We start from the raw sequence: 14,527 nt of genomic DNA on the forward strand, positions 1-14,527 counted from the left end.
GTGCTTGCTGCTGCCAATTTATACCCGCAAACTTTTTAATCTCATCTGCCCACCTAACCTTCTGTCTCCCCCTAACTCTCTTGTCTTCTCTGGAGATCCAGTCAGTTACCCTTAATGACCAGTGGTTATCCTGTCAATGGGCTACATGCCCGGCCCATGTCTATTTCCTCTTCTTGATTTCAACTATGATATCCTTAACCCCCGTGTGTTCCCTAATCCACTCTGCTCTCTTCTTGTCTCTTAAAGTGACACCTACCATTTTTCTTTCCATTGATCGCTGCGTCCTCCTCAACATAAGCTGAACCCTCTTTGTAAGTCTCCATGTTTCTGCTCCGTAGCTAAGTACCGGCAGGAAAGAGCTGTTGTATACCTCCCTCTTGAGGGATAATGGCAATCTGCCTGTCATAATTTCAGAGTGCTTGCCAAATGTGCTCCACCGCATTCTTATTCTTCTAGTTACTTCAATGTCGTGGTTCGTCTCCGCGGTTATTACCTGCCCTAAGGAGACATAGTCTTTTACAACTTCAAGTGAAATATTACCTATCTCAAAGCGCTGATATCTTGATTGATATGTGCGGTTTAACGTCCCAATACCACCATATGATTACCAGAGATGCCGTAGTGGAGGGCTCCGGAAATTTAGACCACCTGGGGTTCTTTAACGTGCACTCAAATCTAAGCACACGGGCCTACAACATTTCCGCCTCCATCGGAAATGCAGCCGCCGCAGCCGGGATTCGATCCCACGACCTGCGGGTCAGCAGCCGAGTACCTTAGCCACTAGACCACCGCGGCGGGGCAGCGCTGCTATCTTCCTAGGCTGCTGTACAATACTTTCGTTTTCTGCAGATTCATTTTAAGACCCACCTTTCTGCTCTCCTTGTCTAACTCCGTAATCATGAGTTGCAATTCGTCCCCTGAGTTCGCTCTATATGTGAAGTTTAAATGTACGCTGGGAATGTGATACAATGTCCGAAGTTAACCGTCTAAGAAAAACGATATGATTACGAGATATAGGTCATATAGCGGGCGCCGCCGGATTAATTTTGACCGTCCGGGATTATTTGATGCGCACCTAAATCTAAGTAGACGGATGTTGTTGCGTTCCGCTCCACGTTGAAATGCAGCAGTCGCGACAGGGAATCAAACCAGCGATCTCGAGCTGAGCAGCTCAGCCTGTGAAGCTCCCCCTGATCTGATTCTGTTTGGAAGACTGCAAAACTTCCCTGAACTGAATCTTGACGTTATGCGATTAGTGCATGCATTGAGAATTTCTGTCGCTTTTGGATGTTCACCATTTACTAACTATACAAACTCGTGACCGTGGTCACGAGTTTGTATAGTTAGTAAATGAGAGAGGACGCAGCAAGTAAACCAGTCAGCATTTGCTCGATACTAAGCGAACCTGCAGCTAGCGCTGCACCATTTTTTCTGCAATCAGTTCAACCTTACGTTTAGAATGATATTGGTTAATCTGGTGGCCCAGTACGTGTATATTCCTTTGTATACGTTAACAAATCTCTAGCAGAGGAAATAACAGCACCGTCGTCGAAACTCAACGTCACAAGGTCGAACAAACGACTTCCTGCGATCTACTGGTCTGTCTGTATGACTAATTAGAACGCCCTTGTAAGTGAGTGTGCCGGCTCCTTGTTATCTTTTTTTTTTCTTTTTCGAATGTTTTTGTATATATTGTTATCTCTCTGTCTCTGTGCTCTCTTTCCAATCGCCTATCCCCCAACCCCCCACGATTACTGGGTAGCATATACCGGACACTATCGTCTGGTTCAAATACACGCCTTTCTCTGCTCTCTCACATAATTACAGGCTCGAAGCCCCTCACAACGACTATGATGCTTCGGGTCATCCACTGGTTTAGCATGCGAATAGAAAGGTGGCAGTTGCCAGCTTGCTATCTCCCTCTTTCCTTTGTGTCCTTGTGTATCTATGTATGCAAATCAAATAAATAAATAGACGAGAAATTGCTCGTTTTTTTTTTTTTCGCTGGGGTTTAACGTCCCAAAACCACCATATGACTATGAGAGACGCCGTAGTGGAAGGCTCCGGAAATTTCGACCACCCAGGGTTCTTGAACGTGCACCTAAATCTGAGCACACGAGCTTCAAATATTTACGCCTCAATCTAAAATATGAAATGGCTCACTGACGCGGTGAAAAAACGCATTGGACGAGCGCTCTGCGTTGTTGTATACCTTCCTTACGTCATTTTCACGCTGTTTGAATGCTCCAGTTGCACCAATTAGCCCAACTTTCAATTTTGTTGTCCGCATTCCCCGAATGAAGAAAAGGCCGCGGAAATCAACGTCTCAATCATTCAGCTTCCTACTTCACTTCGTTCAGTTGAACGTTCACGAAGCTGCCCTGTGTACGACTGGCCAGGTTTCTCTCAAGATGCTGCTTGCAGATTTCTTGCCACGTCACTCTCGCGAGGTTGTTGCAGAATTCCTTTACAAAATCATTTCAAATACATTCCGTTTATTTAACTCATCCTATGACAGCACAAGAGCGTCGTGTCCTGAGATAGTCTCTAAAGATGGCGTAGTACTTGAGAGTTCACAATCGTCATCCACCAAGCGCAATCATATCGCCTTCTTCAGCGGTAAACACCGCAATGGCATTCTTCTGGGCATTTCTGCACAGCGAATCTGTACGCCACTCTACGTAACAGTGCTGCCGGGGCTCTGACGAAACGCGCGCTATCGCAGACATGGCCCGATGAGTCTCGCTGAGGTGGAGCCACTTCGGAACACAATAGGGTCGACGCGATCGCAACTACGGATGTTGAGAGGAAAGAGCTCTGCGTATACCGCGCTTCACAGCGCAAGTTCGTTTTCATTTTTTTTTACCTCTCTTGATATGAGGCACTCTTAACGGAGACATGGAAGACCGCTTTCCGCGATTGTCTCACTCAACATTGACAAACATATCGGTGGGGTTAAGCACCCGCAAGAAGGCCTGCACTTACGGATGCATTTTTCTCCAACAGTGAGGGTGTTTAGCAAATCGTCTTTATATACACCACCATCACCATCATCATCATCATCATCAGCAGCAGCAGCAGCAGCAGCAGCAGCAGCAGCAGCAGCAGCAGCCTGACTACGTCCACTGCAGGACAAAGGCCTCTCCCATGTTCTGTCAGTTAACCTGGTCCTGTGCTTGCTGCTGCCAATTTATACCCGCAAACTTCTTAATCTCATCTGCCCGCCTAACCTTCTGTCTTACCCTAACCCGCTTGCCTTCTCTGGGAATCCAGCCAGTTACCCTTAATGACCAGCAGTTATCCTGTCTACGCGCTACATGCCCGGCCCATGTCCATTTCTTTTTCTTGATTTCAGCTATGATATCCTTAACACCCGTTTGTTCCCTAATCCACTCTGTTCTCTTCTTGTCTCTTAAGGTTACACCTACCATTTTTCTTTCCATTGCTCGCTGCGTCGTCCTCAATTTAAGCTGAACCCTCTTTGTAAGTCTCCAGGTTTCTGCTCCGTAGCTAAGTACAGGCAAGATACAGCAGTTATACAACAACAAAACAATCATAACCACAAACAATTATGTGCCACAGAAATTCGGTAAATCCCACTAATCATCCATGGTTCACTAATAATGAACAAGGCGACAGTTGGTCCTACAAGAAATAGCTGCGAACGACGGCTACGAGTAGAAGACCCCGGGTACGTACAACGAGAGAATAACGGTGAAGGGTAACGGCGACTGCCAGAAGACCACGAACTGATGAAATACCTATGCGCACGACAACGTATAGTATAAATGCTTGCTTTCAGCGTGAGGTCGTCCCTGTAGTTTGGGCATCCACTGTCTGAGACTGTCTGTCATTCAGCTCGAACCTACGCAAACGTCACTTTTAACATTGAAATTCGAGAACGCCACTGCAGGGTCGGTCAACACATGCGAGTCCCTCATTCGTCACAGCAGCAGGAGAATGTGCGAGCGCTTGCATAATGCGCTTTGTTGGCGCGCAATTTTTTTTTTTTTTGCGCGCTGTGTCGAGAGCGATTAAACGCCAGCACAGCGACCGGGATTGATCACCGGTGAAAGCCTTGGCGCGCTACTGGGAGCAAACGCCGCTTTCTGAAGGGCGACGAAATTACGAGGGACACGGCCGGAGCGAAATTTCCGACGCTACAGCACGGGAACGGTCGTTTGGGGCAGGGCGGCGGCGGCGAATAAGCAGGAAAGCGCTGTGTGCGACTAACGTGGCACATTTCTGGGCGACGCAATTAGAAAGGACAAATGCTACTTCGAGCGACCTCGCGCTGCGTAATGTGCTTACGTAATATAGCTACAGCAGCGAGAAACGGTCGCTTTCGTGCCACAGCTTGTTACTCTTCGAAACGATTGGGTGTGCCTGCGTAGAAGTTAAATAACGAACGTATTTTTATTGCGATAGCAATTATATGGACACGGTTTTGTCGCCGGCGTCGCCGTCATTCACCATATATATATTAACGCAAGAAAGAAAAAAAAATATCCCAGAAAAAGAGTCCGGCACGCGGAATTGAACGTCCGACCTCTGAATTGTGAGTGCGAGGCGTTAGCCACTAAGCCACAAAAGGACACATCCTTCAACGTTCAAACGGCAAGATATTTATATCTACCACTTACCACTAACGACGCCCATCTCGTGGGACCTATCGTGTTTTCAGCATCACCAGCGAGATGGCGCAATGAGCGCGCGTCGCCAGATCGTCACGACGCGGCGGCGCGCGCTCTCATTTCCCACGCGCACTTTGACCCACGGAGAGGGGACGCTCAAGCGTGCGCTCGCTTATCTCGTAGTGGGGACAATCGTACGCCTTGGGCTCTCACCGGAGCGATTCTGTTGTAGTTACCAGGCGCACAAAGGTCGTGGCACTCGTTGCACGGCCTCCGTTTGCGAAGGACGAGCTTTTTCGGACACAGCTAAGTGACAATTGAGACGCTTATTCGAGTTCATCTGTGCCTGTGCGTACGTTTCGTGTGTCATTTGCTCTTGAGCAACGCGGGGCACGTTGCTATCTGCTTGCCATTATTCGCGTGACCTTCCAATTTGTTGCTATTGCGTTCATTTCTTCGCCTTTGCGGCAAAGCTGTGACTTTTTTATCATTAGCGTACACGATGTGTTGGCTCAGGAACCCGTTGATTCAATGTATGGCAGCGATGGCGTCACTTCGCAGTGATAAAAAAAATGAAAGAAAATTCGGGAGAGGCGAAGCATGTAGGAATTGGTGTTTCTGCTCCATCAACGTGAAACCAGGGGAGGGTCGAATCAGGCAGTGTATTAAGAGAAATTTCTTCCATGAAACACTAATGGTGGCAAGCTTGAAACTGGACATGTAAGTGTTTTCCCGCTCCACTAACTCGGTTGGAAAACTGCGTCGGTTTGCAGCTTACCTCAAGGCGCTTCTTCAAATTCTTTTTTCTTCTTCCCTACATGCCCGGTTTCAGTTCCTTATACAGCATGTAAGGAAGTGTGTTTCTGTTCCAATAAAGTCGTCGGCTATTTGTTAGCCTAATGGTTCCCACAAAGAAGTAATAATGAAAGCAAAACTAAGTTCACAACTCCGCTCAACTTACAATTTATGACCAATACACATTGTATATAGCTGTACACTGCTTTGTCGTTCATTTAACCGCCTCAGTGGTCAGTGTCAGCGCTGGTTCACGGTAACACCAAACGATCCCACTGATTCGCCCCCTCATTATCATTCACTTCGTGGATATGCTGTGACTTTTTTCAAGTTACGATGTACGTCTCCTACATGAATGCTAGTTTGTCCCAATGAAAGTTTGTTGCGACGCAGCGCCTGTCTATTTAATAGCACACACACACACACACACACACACACACGCACACACACACACACACACGCACACACACACACACACAGTCACACGCACACACGTCTTTATCAACATATGTATCTTTACTGTGCTGAGGCAAACAATACCCACAAACGCAGCGGTTATATGAAAAACAGTGAGCTTATTTAATGGAGTTCTGTCGTTCGACGTAGCGAAACTACGATATGATTTTGTGCGAGACTCAATGTGGTGGGAACTTCGTACAGATGTCTCCAATGTACGTAGTAAGAAGCGACTCCTGACTATATTCTATACTGCGAGGAGTATCTTCGATGATTATGATGAAGAGGATGATAAATATAAAGAGAAAGATGATGATGATGATGATGATGATGATGATGATGATGATGATGATGATGATGATGATGATGATGATGATGATGATATGTGGGTCTAACGTCTCAAAACCACCATATAATTATGAGAGACGCCGTATAGTTCAAGTCTCCGGAAACATAGACCACCCGGGGTTCTTTAACGTGCACCCAAATCTGAGCACATGCATGGGCCCACAGCGAGGAGTATTTTCGAGTGCACCTAACAATAATACCTGGGGTTTTACATCCCAAGATCACGATATGATGATGAGAGACGCCGCAGTGGAAAGCTCCGGAATTTTCGACCACCTGGCACTGACCTCTCAGAGAACTCCGGTGTCTATAGCATTTCACCCTCATCGAAATGGAAACACCCCGTTTGGGATCGAAACCGTGACCTTCGGTTCAGTAGTTGCGCGCCGTAACTACTGCTTCACCGCGGCGTACAGTGCGCCTAAATCTGAGTACACGGGTGCATTTCGCCTCAGTCAAAACGTTTGCCGCACCGCAATATATGTTTGAAATATATTTTTTTATATTGGTACTGCAAATTGGTGATGACTGTAATGTGTTATTTTAGAACGTATGTGTCGACATCTGTTATACTTGTTGAGTTTGAATTTTTTGTCCCCTCATTCAAAAGCAGAATGAAATTTGTATCCTTTGTTCCACTTCACCTGAGCAAATGTATGAGTGGAGGGACCTTAGTCAGGCAGAGGTAAACTGCCTTTAGTCCCTTCAACCTATATAGGCAATCATTGTTTTTGTCTGAATAAACAGTGAATGAAGGAATGAATCAATCACGGAAAGGAGTACGCCATGATTATCATTGCAGCAGTGCGGCGAACGACAGGATGTCACATATATGCCCGCTTTATCTCCCCTATATTCGGCCCTGCCTGCACGGGCTTAGCAAAATGAAAGAGGAAATAATAAAGCGGCAACAAGAAAGCTCGACGGCAGCCTCGTGTTGTTAGTGGCTATACATACACGCAGACCGGAGACACGCTAGGCAGAGCGTACATGACGACTCTGGACGGCTGCTTTATTCGCGACCGCATCACGCGTGTTTGCCTGTATACGTTATTCTATTTCGCGACCGTTTAGTTGCGAAATGATGGGTATCTGTGGCCGCCTTTATTTGTTTTTTTTTTTTTGTTTTTGCGTCGCCTTTAGGTCATCTGCACAGTTGCACTCCACCAAAAACAGCCGGTCTTGAACCAGCCTGTACGCACCCAGAAAGCGGCTTTGTGCGTGCGTTTGATCTTCAAGCTCAGCCAAAGTCAACTTCATCCTTTTACACCAAACGGAGATGAAATGCGAAGGTGTACTTGAAACACAGCTGTAAATGTTAATGCGTATTAATTAATTATTGGAGTTATCGTCCCAAAACCACCATGTGAGTATGAGAGACGGCGTAGTGGAGGGCTGCGGAAATTTCGACCACCTGGGGTGGACACTCACGACGGGCTAGAATTGAACACTAAAAGACACACTGAAGCACAGGTAGGACACACACGAGCACGCTCACGTGCGTCCCACCTGTGCTTCAGTGTGTATTTAAGTGTTCAATTCTAGCGCATCGTGAGTGTCAACCATGTACAACCAACTAGCCCCTACTCTGGCCCTTCCACCTGGAGTTTTTTGTGCACCTAAATCTAAGCACAATGTTAATACGCATCCCTTGGCAACGTATTCTTATGCGAGCCGTCCATGCTGCCCACGGTGCTGTAGAGTATGGTGTGATGGCTGAATTACCGACGCGGAATGATGGAATTCCTCAAGGATGAGAGAGATGCAGCGGCCGCGTCTTGTGCGTCACACTTCCTATATCAGTATGGCATCCCAGCTAATATTCTGTGTTTGCGCGTGTTTCAGAGCGTTATACAGCACAATTTGTGTCATTTCCGTAATCACATTATACAGAGAAAACTGTCTCGCCGCGAAATCGGCAATGATGTGGGCATTTATCAGACACTTCTTCATCACCTGTACATTACCATCCCCACAAGGTGTTATTCTCTTCATCGTTTGTGGAGACTGTGGGGGTGCTGACACCCCCCCCCCCCCCTGTAAAGTTGTCTGCGCCGCGTGGCGCACGTGTCTCGCCCCAAGGCTTTGTTTCGGTGGTGACCCCCGCCGGGCGATAGATGGCGTTGTGTTCGCTTTGAGTACCACTGTTGGTAGAGTGGTAGCGCCGGCGGTGGCCCCTGGCGGAAGGCGGGCCTTGGTGGTGGGCGAGAGTTGAGCGAGCCTCTTCTGCGCGTGGCGGCTGCCGCGAACGGTTGTCTATAGCGTGGGTCCCCGGTGCTCGGCACCGCGGGCTTCGTGCCGGGGAAAGTCAGGCGTTGGCGACGCCGCCTTGGGTATGTGTTAGTGTGTTGGGTGTGTTTAGTGTGTCACTGCGTTATGTTGTTTGTATGGTAGCGTGTTAATTAAAATTGATGTAACATTCGGCGGACGATATCGTCGTCTAAATTAGTTAATAAACGTATGTATGTTGTGTGCTTTGTACCGACCGCGTCTGCTGTGCCCGTTCACTTCAAGAGCGTGGCGTGGCGATGCGCTCGTTCGCCTCGCCGAGACCCCACAAGACACATCGTGAGATTTCTCAATGCGTCGGATGTGACTGGTTCGCCACGTCTTTAGGGCGTGTTAAATGCGTGTGAAGTAGTACGTCGCAGGTGCTGGAGGTGCGTGGTACAAAACTTTAACAGTAACTAATATCTGAGGTTTAACGCGCCAACACCTTGATATAAATATGAGGCACGGCGTAGTCGAAAGCTCTGGAATTTTCGACCATCTGGTGGTGATTTCTATAACGGGCATTGACATCACTCAGTACACGGGCAGCATTTGGCCGCCACCAAAACGCAACCGCTGCGACGGGGACCGAACCGGCGACCTCCGAGTCAGCAGCCTAACCACCGTACAGCATTTGACCATACTATTAAAAAAAATCTGAACCCAGTCCCACGAAGTGAAACATGATGAAGCAGCTCCGATTGTGGCGGCGTCATGCGAGTTGTCCCGCTATTTGAAACGTGCACCAACATTCCAACACCAGACATGGTGCGAGGACAGCGCGTCAGATTGCTGAAGCATTCTTGTTCGTATAAGACGAGGCTGGGGACAAGTGCACTGCGAAATCATTGGCAAATTTGCGAAAGCGTGAAATGCATTATCCACTAGGTCATCTTACACAACGTGTTCTTGGGCCAGTTGGTTTCTTTTGCACGTGGTCATCCTTTCATATGCATGTTCAGTTTCATTTTTTAAAATAAATTTTTACGTGTAAGTAAATAAATCTACACTTGTTTCGAGGTACACAGAAATAGAGATGCACTCCTCACTTACACGTATTTAATTATGTGTTGACACTGTAGTGTACATTAGCGTATAGGTTCCGCTGTAGCGGGGCAGTGCCAATTACCGCTGCTAGACTGCGAGGAAGCACGACATGCCAGGACACACTAGGGCATCACATTGCACAGTATCTCCAGGAACGGCCCAATTATTGTAGCGCGTTGTGTAGCATGACACGAAACGGACTCCGAGAATGCCAACGCCTTGAACTCAGCCGGGATGAAGCGGATTCGTGATGAGTAATTGAGACTCGTGTTATGGCGGAGAATATTTCTGTGTTGCGTGGATCTAGCATTGAAACTGAAGGCCTTATTCTGGCAGTAGCAGGAGGAGGAGGTAAAGGAAGGAAAGGCAGGAAGGTCAACCAGGCGAGCGTCCGGTTTGCTGCCCTACACCGGAGGAAAGGGAGTGAGGGATGAAAAAGAGAGAGATAGAAAAAAAGAGAAAAAAATAAGAAAAAAAACGCGTGAGCTTAAGCTATACTACTGCGTCCTATTGTAGAGGACGCAGGAATTCGGGCGTATCACGTTCCACCAAATTAGGTCGTCGGAGCACCACGAAAATGGTAGCGCCGACTTTGCCATCGGAATTCCCCTGTACCCATTAGGAAACTCAAAAATTAATGCGATGTGTTGACGACGGTAGTGATGGCATGCGACACCACAGCATATAACAGGCGCACGGGGAGGTTAAAATTCGTTGAACAATTTACTCGCAGGAACGTGATACAAAGGCACTCGTCTAAAAGCTTGTAGCGGTCTGACAGCTGTACATGCACGTTTAATTGAAAAGAAAGCTGCCTCCGTGGTACAGTAGTTTCTGCTGACCCGAAGGTAGCGGGTTCGATAGCGTCTGTCGCATTTCGATGGAGGCGAAACGTTGGCAGCCCGTCAACTATTGCCGTTTTTCGCTGCTGCCAAATACTGCCGCACTCAATCCCTACGCGGGGCTTTCGGAGGTCTGTATGCTTAGTAAATAATTATTCTTCGTAACTTTATTATTATTATTATTATTATTATTATTATTATTATTATTATTAAGATCATGCTGTAACACTCTTGCCTGCTCAATGTAAGACAGCAGCCTGCCTCCATCAAAGGACGCCACAAGATCTAATCTATAGCTCACGAATAAACATTGAACCTAATTTTCAAGCAGTATTCTCATTTAGTAGAGCCACGCATCTGCCTTTTTTAAACCAATCAATAAGGATGATTACACACTCGTCCGACTCAGCACTTTTTGCCTAATGTAACGTCGTTGAAGACAACAAACATGTCCTCTGCGAACGTACGAAATACGCATCAGAGAGACAGTCTCTGAAGATGGGCTTAATAATGCAACAGGACACAAATTTAGAGTAAAAAAAAAAACATTCTAGGCCCATGGCGGGACACCTCCAGCGCGTTAGACTCTACAAAAGCACTACTGACGTTCTTACGGGCTACAGGCTTGAACGAAACGTTGCAAATATATAGTGTAGTGCGCGTGAGTGACTTTATGTGTTATGTGACTGTTATGCGTGTATGTAACTGTATGTGTTGCGTGTTTACAATTGTATATATCGCTGTCATCACCCGGCAACTGGAGTTGCCTGTCTGGTGAAAAACCAGGCAAACCTCTCCAGCTTCCCATTAAAATAATTCTCTCTCTTTCTCTCACACACTCGTGTGTATCACTGAATGTCTCGGCGAGTTCACCCACAATACCTCGGACATTTTTAAAACAAATGCAGCTCGTAAGCGTATCTTTTTGGTCCAAGACCAAAAGTCGGTCGAGATTATTGCGGGTGACAGTGCGTGGCACAGCCCTTCATATCTCGTGCCGTGGTAAGATGTCTCGGTGGCCTTGCATGTGTACTACCCCTTGCTCTACTTTGCACAACGCTCACAAACAAGCCGTATGGGATCACAGGATTTCACAAACGAACGTTTTCAAACCTTCAGCCACGTCCTTTAGTAAATTAGGACTTCGACATGCTGCACAGTCTCGTTACGTATACTGAAATCTGTAGGAACGAAGTTGAAATTTAATAATGAGAACTAACAGACAGTAATGCCAAAGGAAAGTGTGGGGGGATGCTATTAGTCGCCAATTTAATGTAACTGCGATGAAATGAAAGTGAGTAAATATATGTAACTTGCCGTGGGCAGGAACCAAACCTGTGACCTTAGAATAACTCGTCCGACGCTATTCCAACTTAGCTACATCGGCGGCCATCCCTTCGTCACTTAATGGGTAGATGTGTGCATTTAAACGTGGAAGTGTCTCTCAGCGCTGCAAGTGGCCATGCCGTGAGTGCAACACTTTTTCTGTCTGTTGGCGTCACGTGGCGCTAACAGGCAGAAAAAAAGAAAGTCGTTCAGCGGTGTCATTCCAATGTCTCGTTTGGCCTTTGCCAGCAGCAAGACCTTTTCTTCCATTTTTCTCTGTTCACGTTTTCATTACAGCTACTGTTGAGAACACACTTTCCTTGGCGTCATCGTCGGTTAGTTCTCATTGGCATTGTGTTGCACAGTGACATCCATGGACTTTGTACATGAAGGGAATTCGTAGGTTTATAGTGACACCGCGTAGCATTATGCTTAAGGGCAGACGTTGAATGTAGGAAGAACAAACAAAGGTGTAGCCAATCAAGTTCCACATTTCCCACATTGTGCTAAGATTGAGAGCCACATGAGCGGCGTCTTTGGCCTTTGCCAATGCTGTTTTCATCCAGAGAGAGCGGCGGTAATTCAGACGCATATGGCGTCACATCCGGGAGCAGATCTGACGCTTCCCGTTCAGGCATTTACAGGCCGTACGAACGGAACGCCACAACAAGGTCTCCACCATGCAGCGGTCACTTTGAACGGTCCAGAAAGAACCGCTCGTGACCGACCGCCAACAAATAGCGGCTCCGAAGCGAAGGCTGTCGACGGACGCGCACGATCAACTCTTTCCGGTCGGCCAACAGCGGGATGCCCATTCTCGCCTTCAAGAAAGCGAGGGTCTTCAAGTGGTCGATGAAATTGGATTACTAAACCAGATGCATGCGCCGTCGCCATCCAGGGAACAAGTCTTGCACTTCCCGTTCGAGCATCACGCTGTAAGGGCCAGACGCTTGGCTTTATACTCTTCGGAGAAAGGGGACAAAGAAGAGTATGCATGCAGCGGGCGGCGTCTTTCATTCGAACAGCTGAACTCCAGTGAACTGCATTTTTTTTTCTCACTGCGCTACTGAAAATAGCACGTCACAAATAAATCAATAGATAAACAAACAAATACATAAAATAAAAAGAAAGGAGGAGGGGCTCAGCACTTTGCCCTTTTGTCTTAGAAAATCTATAACAATTTTTATTAGACATAAAAATGAGATCTAACAGACAATCATGCAAGAAACATGTGGGGAATGTTAAACGAGTTAATTGTAATGTAAAAGTGAAACTTATCTTTTCATTTTTTTTCACATTTACATTACGATTAGGTCTAATAACTTCCCACATGCTTTCCTTGGCAATATTGTGTCAGAGCACGGAAAAACGAGTCCTTAAGCACGGTGTTAGAACACCGTGCCCTTAAAGTATACACTTTTTTTCTTTCATAACAATTTATCGTGTGCCAGTGGGCATATAGGAGTACAGACACAAAGTTTACGTTTGCTTTTTACAGTGTAGGAAAAACAAACGTAAAATTCAGCTAGATAATAATAAATAGCTATAACAATCGCCCCTTCTTACGAGGGCTGGAAGGCTATAGTTTGTTTTAGCGCGCCATGGTTGATTACTTCGAGTTTTAGAAGGCGCCGAAACGGGCTGAGCCAAACGGGGTCCTTGCGTAAACACAACTGGCCACATGCACGAACACTCGAGGCAGTGAGCACCGCGTTGACAACTCTTATCAACGAAGTCTCCCCCGATTTGCCGCCGTAATCTGGGCATTTGTAAACACATGCGTAACCCCGCAAAAAGGCACTGCCGATGCAGAGACGCCAGCCTTTGTACCACCGGGGAAATGCATAACGGAGATGCTTTCTCTCTCCGTACAAAAAAGTTTTCTGAGAAAGGAGCGCACGGAAGATCCATAGTCACCAAGTCGTGATGTAGGTGCTTGGTGGTTGTTTACATTGGAACGAGGATGGTGTGGATGTATAGTGAGGTGACGCGATTTTCGGGTATTGGCGCGGAACACTCCTCATAATTATTTAAAGTATGTTCTAAATTATGGTAACCGTTAATACTTTATCACCATTCCGATGGAGGCGGAAATGTTGTAGGCCCATGTGCTCAGATTTGGGTGCACGTTAAAGAACCCTAGGTGGTCGAAATTTCCGGAGCCCTCCACTACGGCGTCTCTCATAATCATATAGTGGTTTTGGGACGTTAAACACCACATATCAATCAATACTTTATCACCAAAATCAAATAACGAGTGAAATAACTGAGACTTACGATATTATATAAAAAAGTTCAACAATATGTCAGCGTACCTTCTATGGGCCTACATGATAGCGAGCATTTGTGTAGGGGGGGGGGGGGGGGGGCTTAAGATTCCTTTTCTTGAGCTGTATACACGTAGTCTTTTTCGACATTTATTATCGCATTCAAGACGACAGATGATTTGTCTTTTTTATTTTATATAATTTATTTTTTTTGCTGTGAAGTGACATCATTGGTGTGAGGGTGATTGTAATCTTTTCGGCCATGTGATTCCAACAAACATTCAACTGTCCGTCAGCGCTGTGGTTAGTAACCTCTCTTTCTTGGTCCGCGTCGAGGTTGAGCGGTGTTTCAGTATGTTTAAGAGCAGCAGCGGAGTGAAAGCAGCGGAGTAAGGATAAGCGATCACGTTTACGCCATAACACGTGTGAGCAACCTTCGCTTCCACGCCTGAGTTTTACTTATATATCGCTCGGTATTACCGCGTGAGGAATCCGGTGGCCGCGCATGAAGCACGCCGAGTGCTCGCAAAGTGCTTACGGT

The 14,527-nt window shown here is 46.7% G+C and overlaps 1 protein-coding gene across 2 annotated transcripts in view; it reads right to left on the minus strand.

Annotated features, from left to right (window-relative positions):
* Window positions 1-14,527, minus strand: part of LOC119180072 (sodium-independent sulfate anion transporter) — a 144,969-nt gene that overhangs the window by 83,693 nt on the left and 46,749 nt on the right. The gene's annotated exons all lie outside the window — the stretch shown is intronic.

This window comes from Rhipicephalus microplus, chromosome 7, assembly GCF_043290135.1.
Source record: "Rhipicephalus microplus isolate Deutch F79 chromosome 7, USDA_Rmic, whole genome shotgun sequence".
NCBI classification, from domain to species: domain Eukaryota; kingdom Metazoa; phylum Arthropoda; class Arachnida; order Ixodida; family Ixodidae; genus Rhipicephalus; species Rhipicephalus microplus.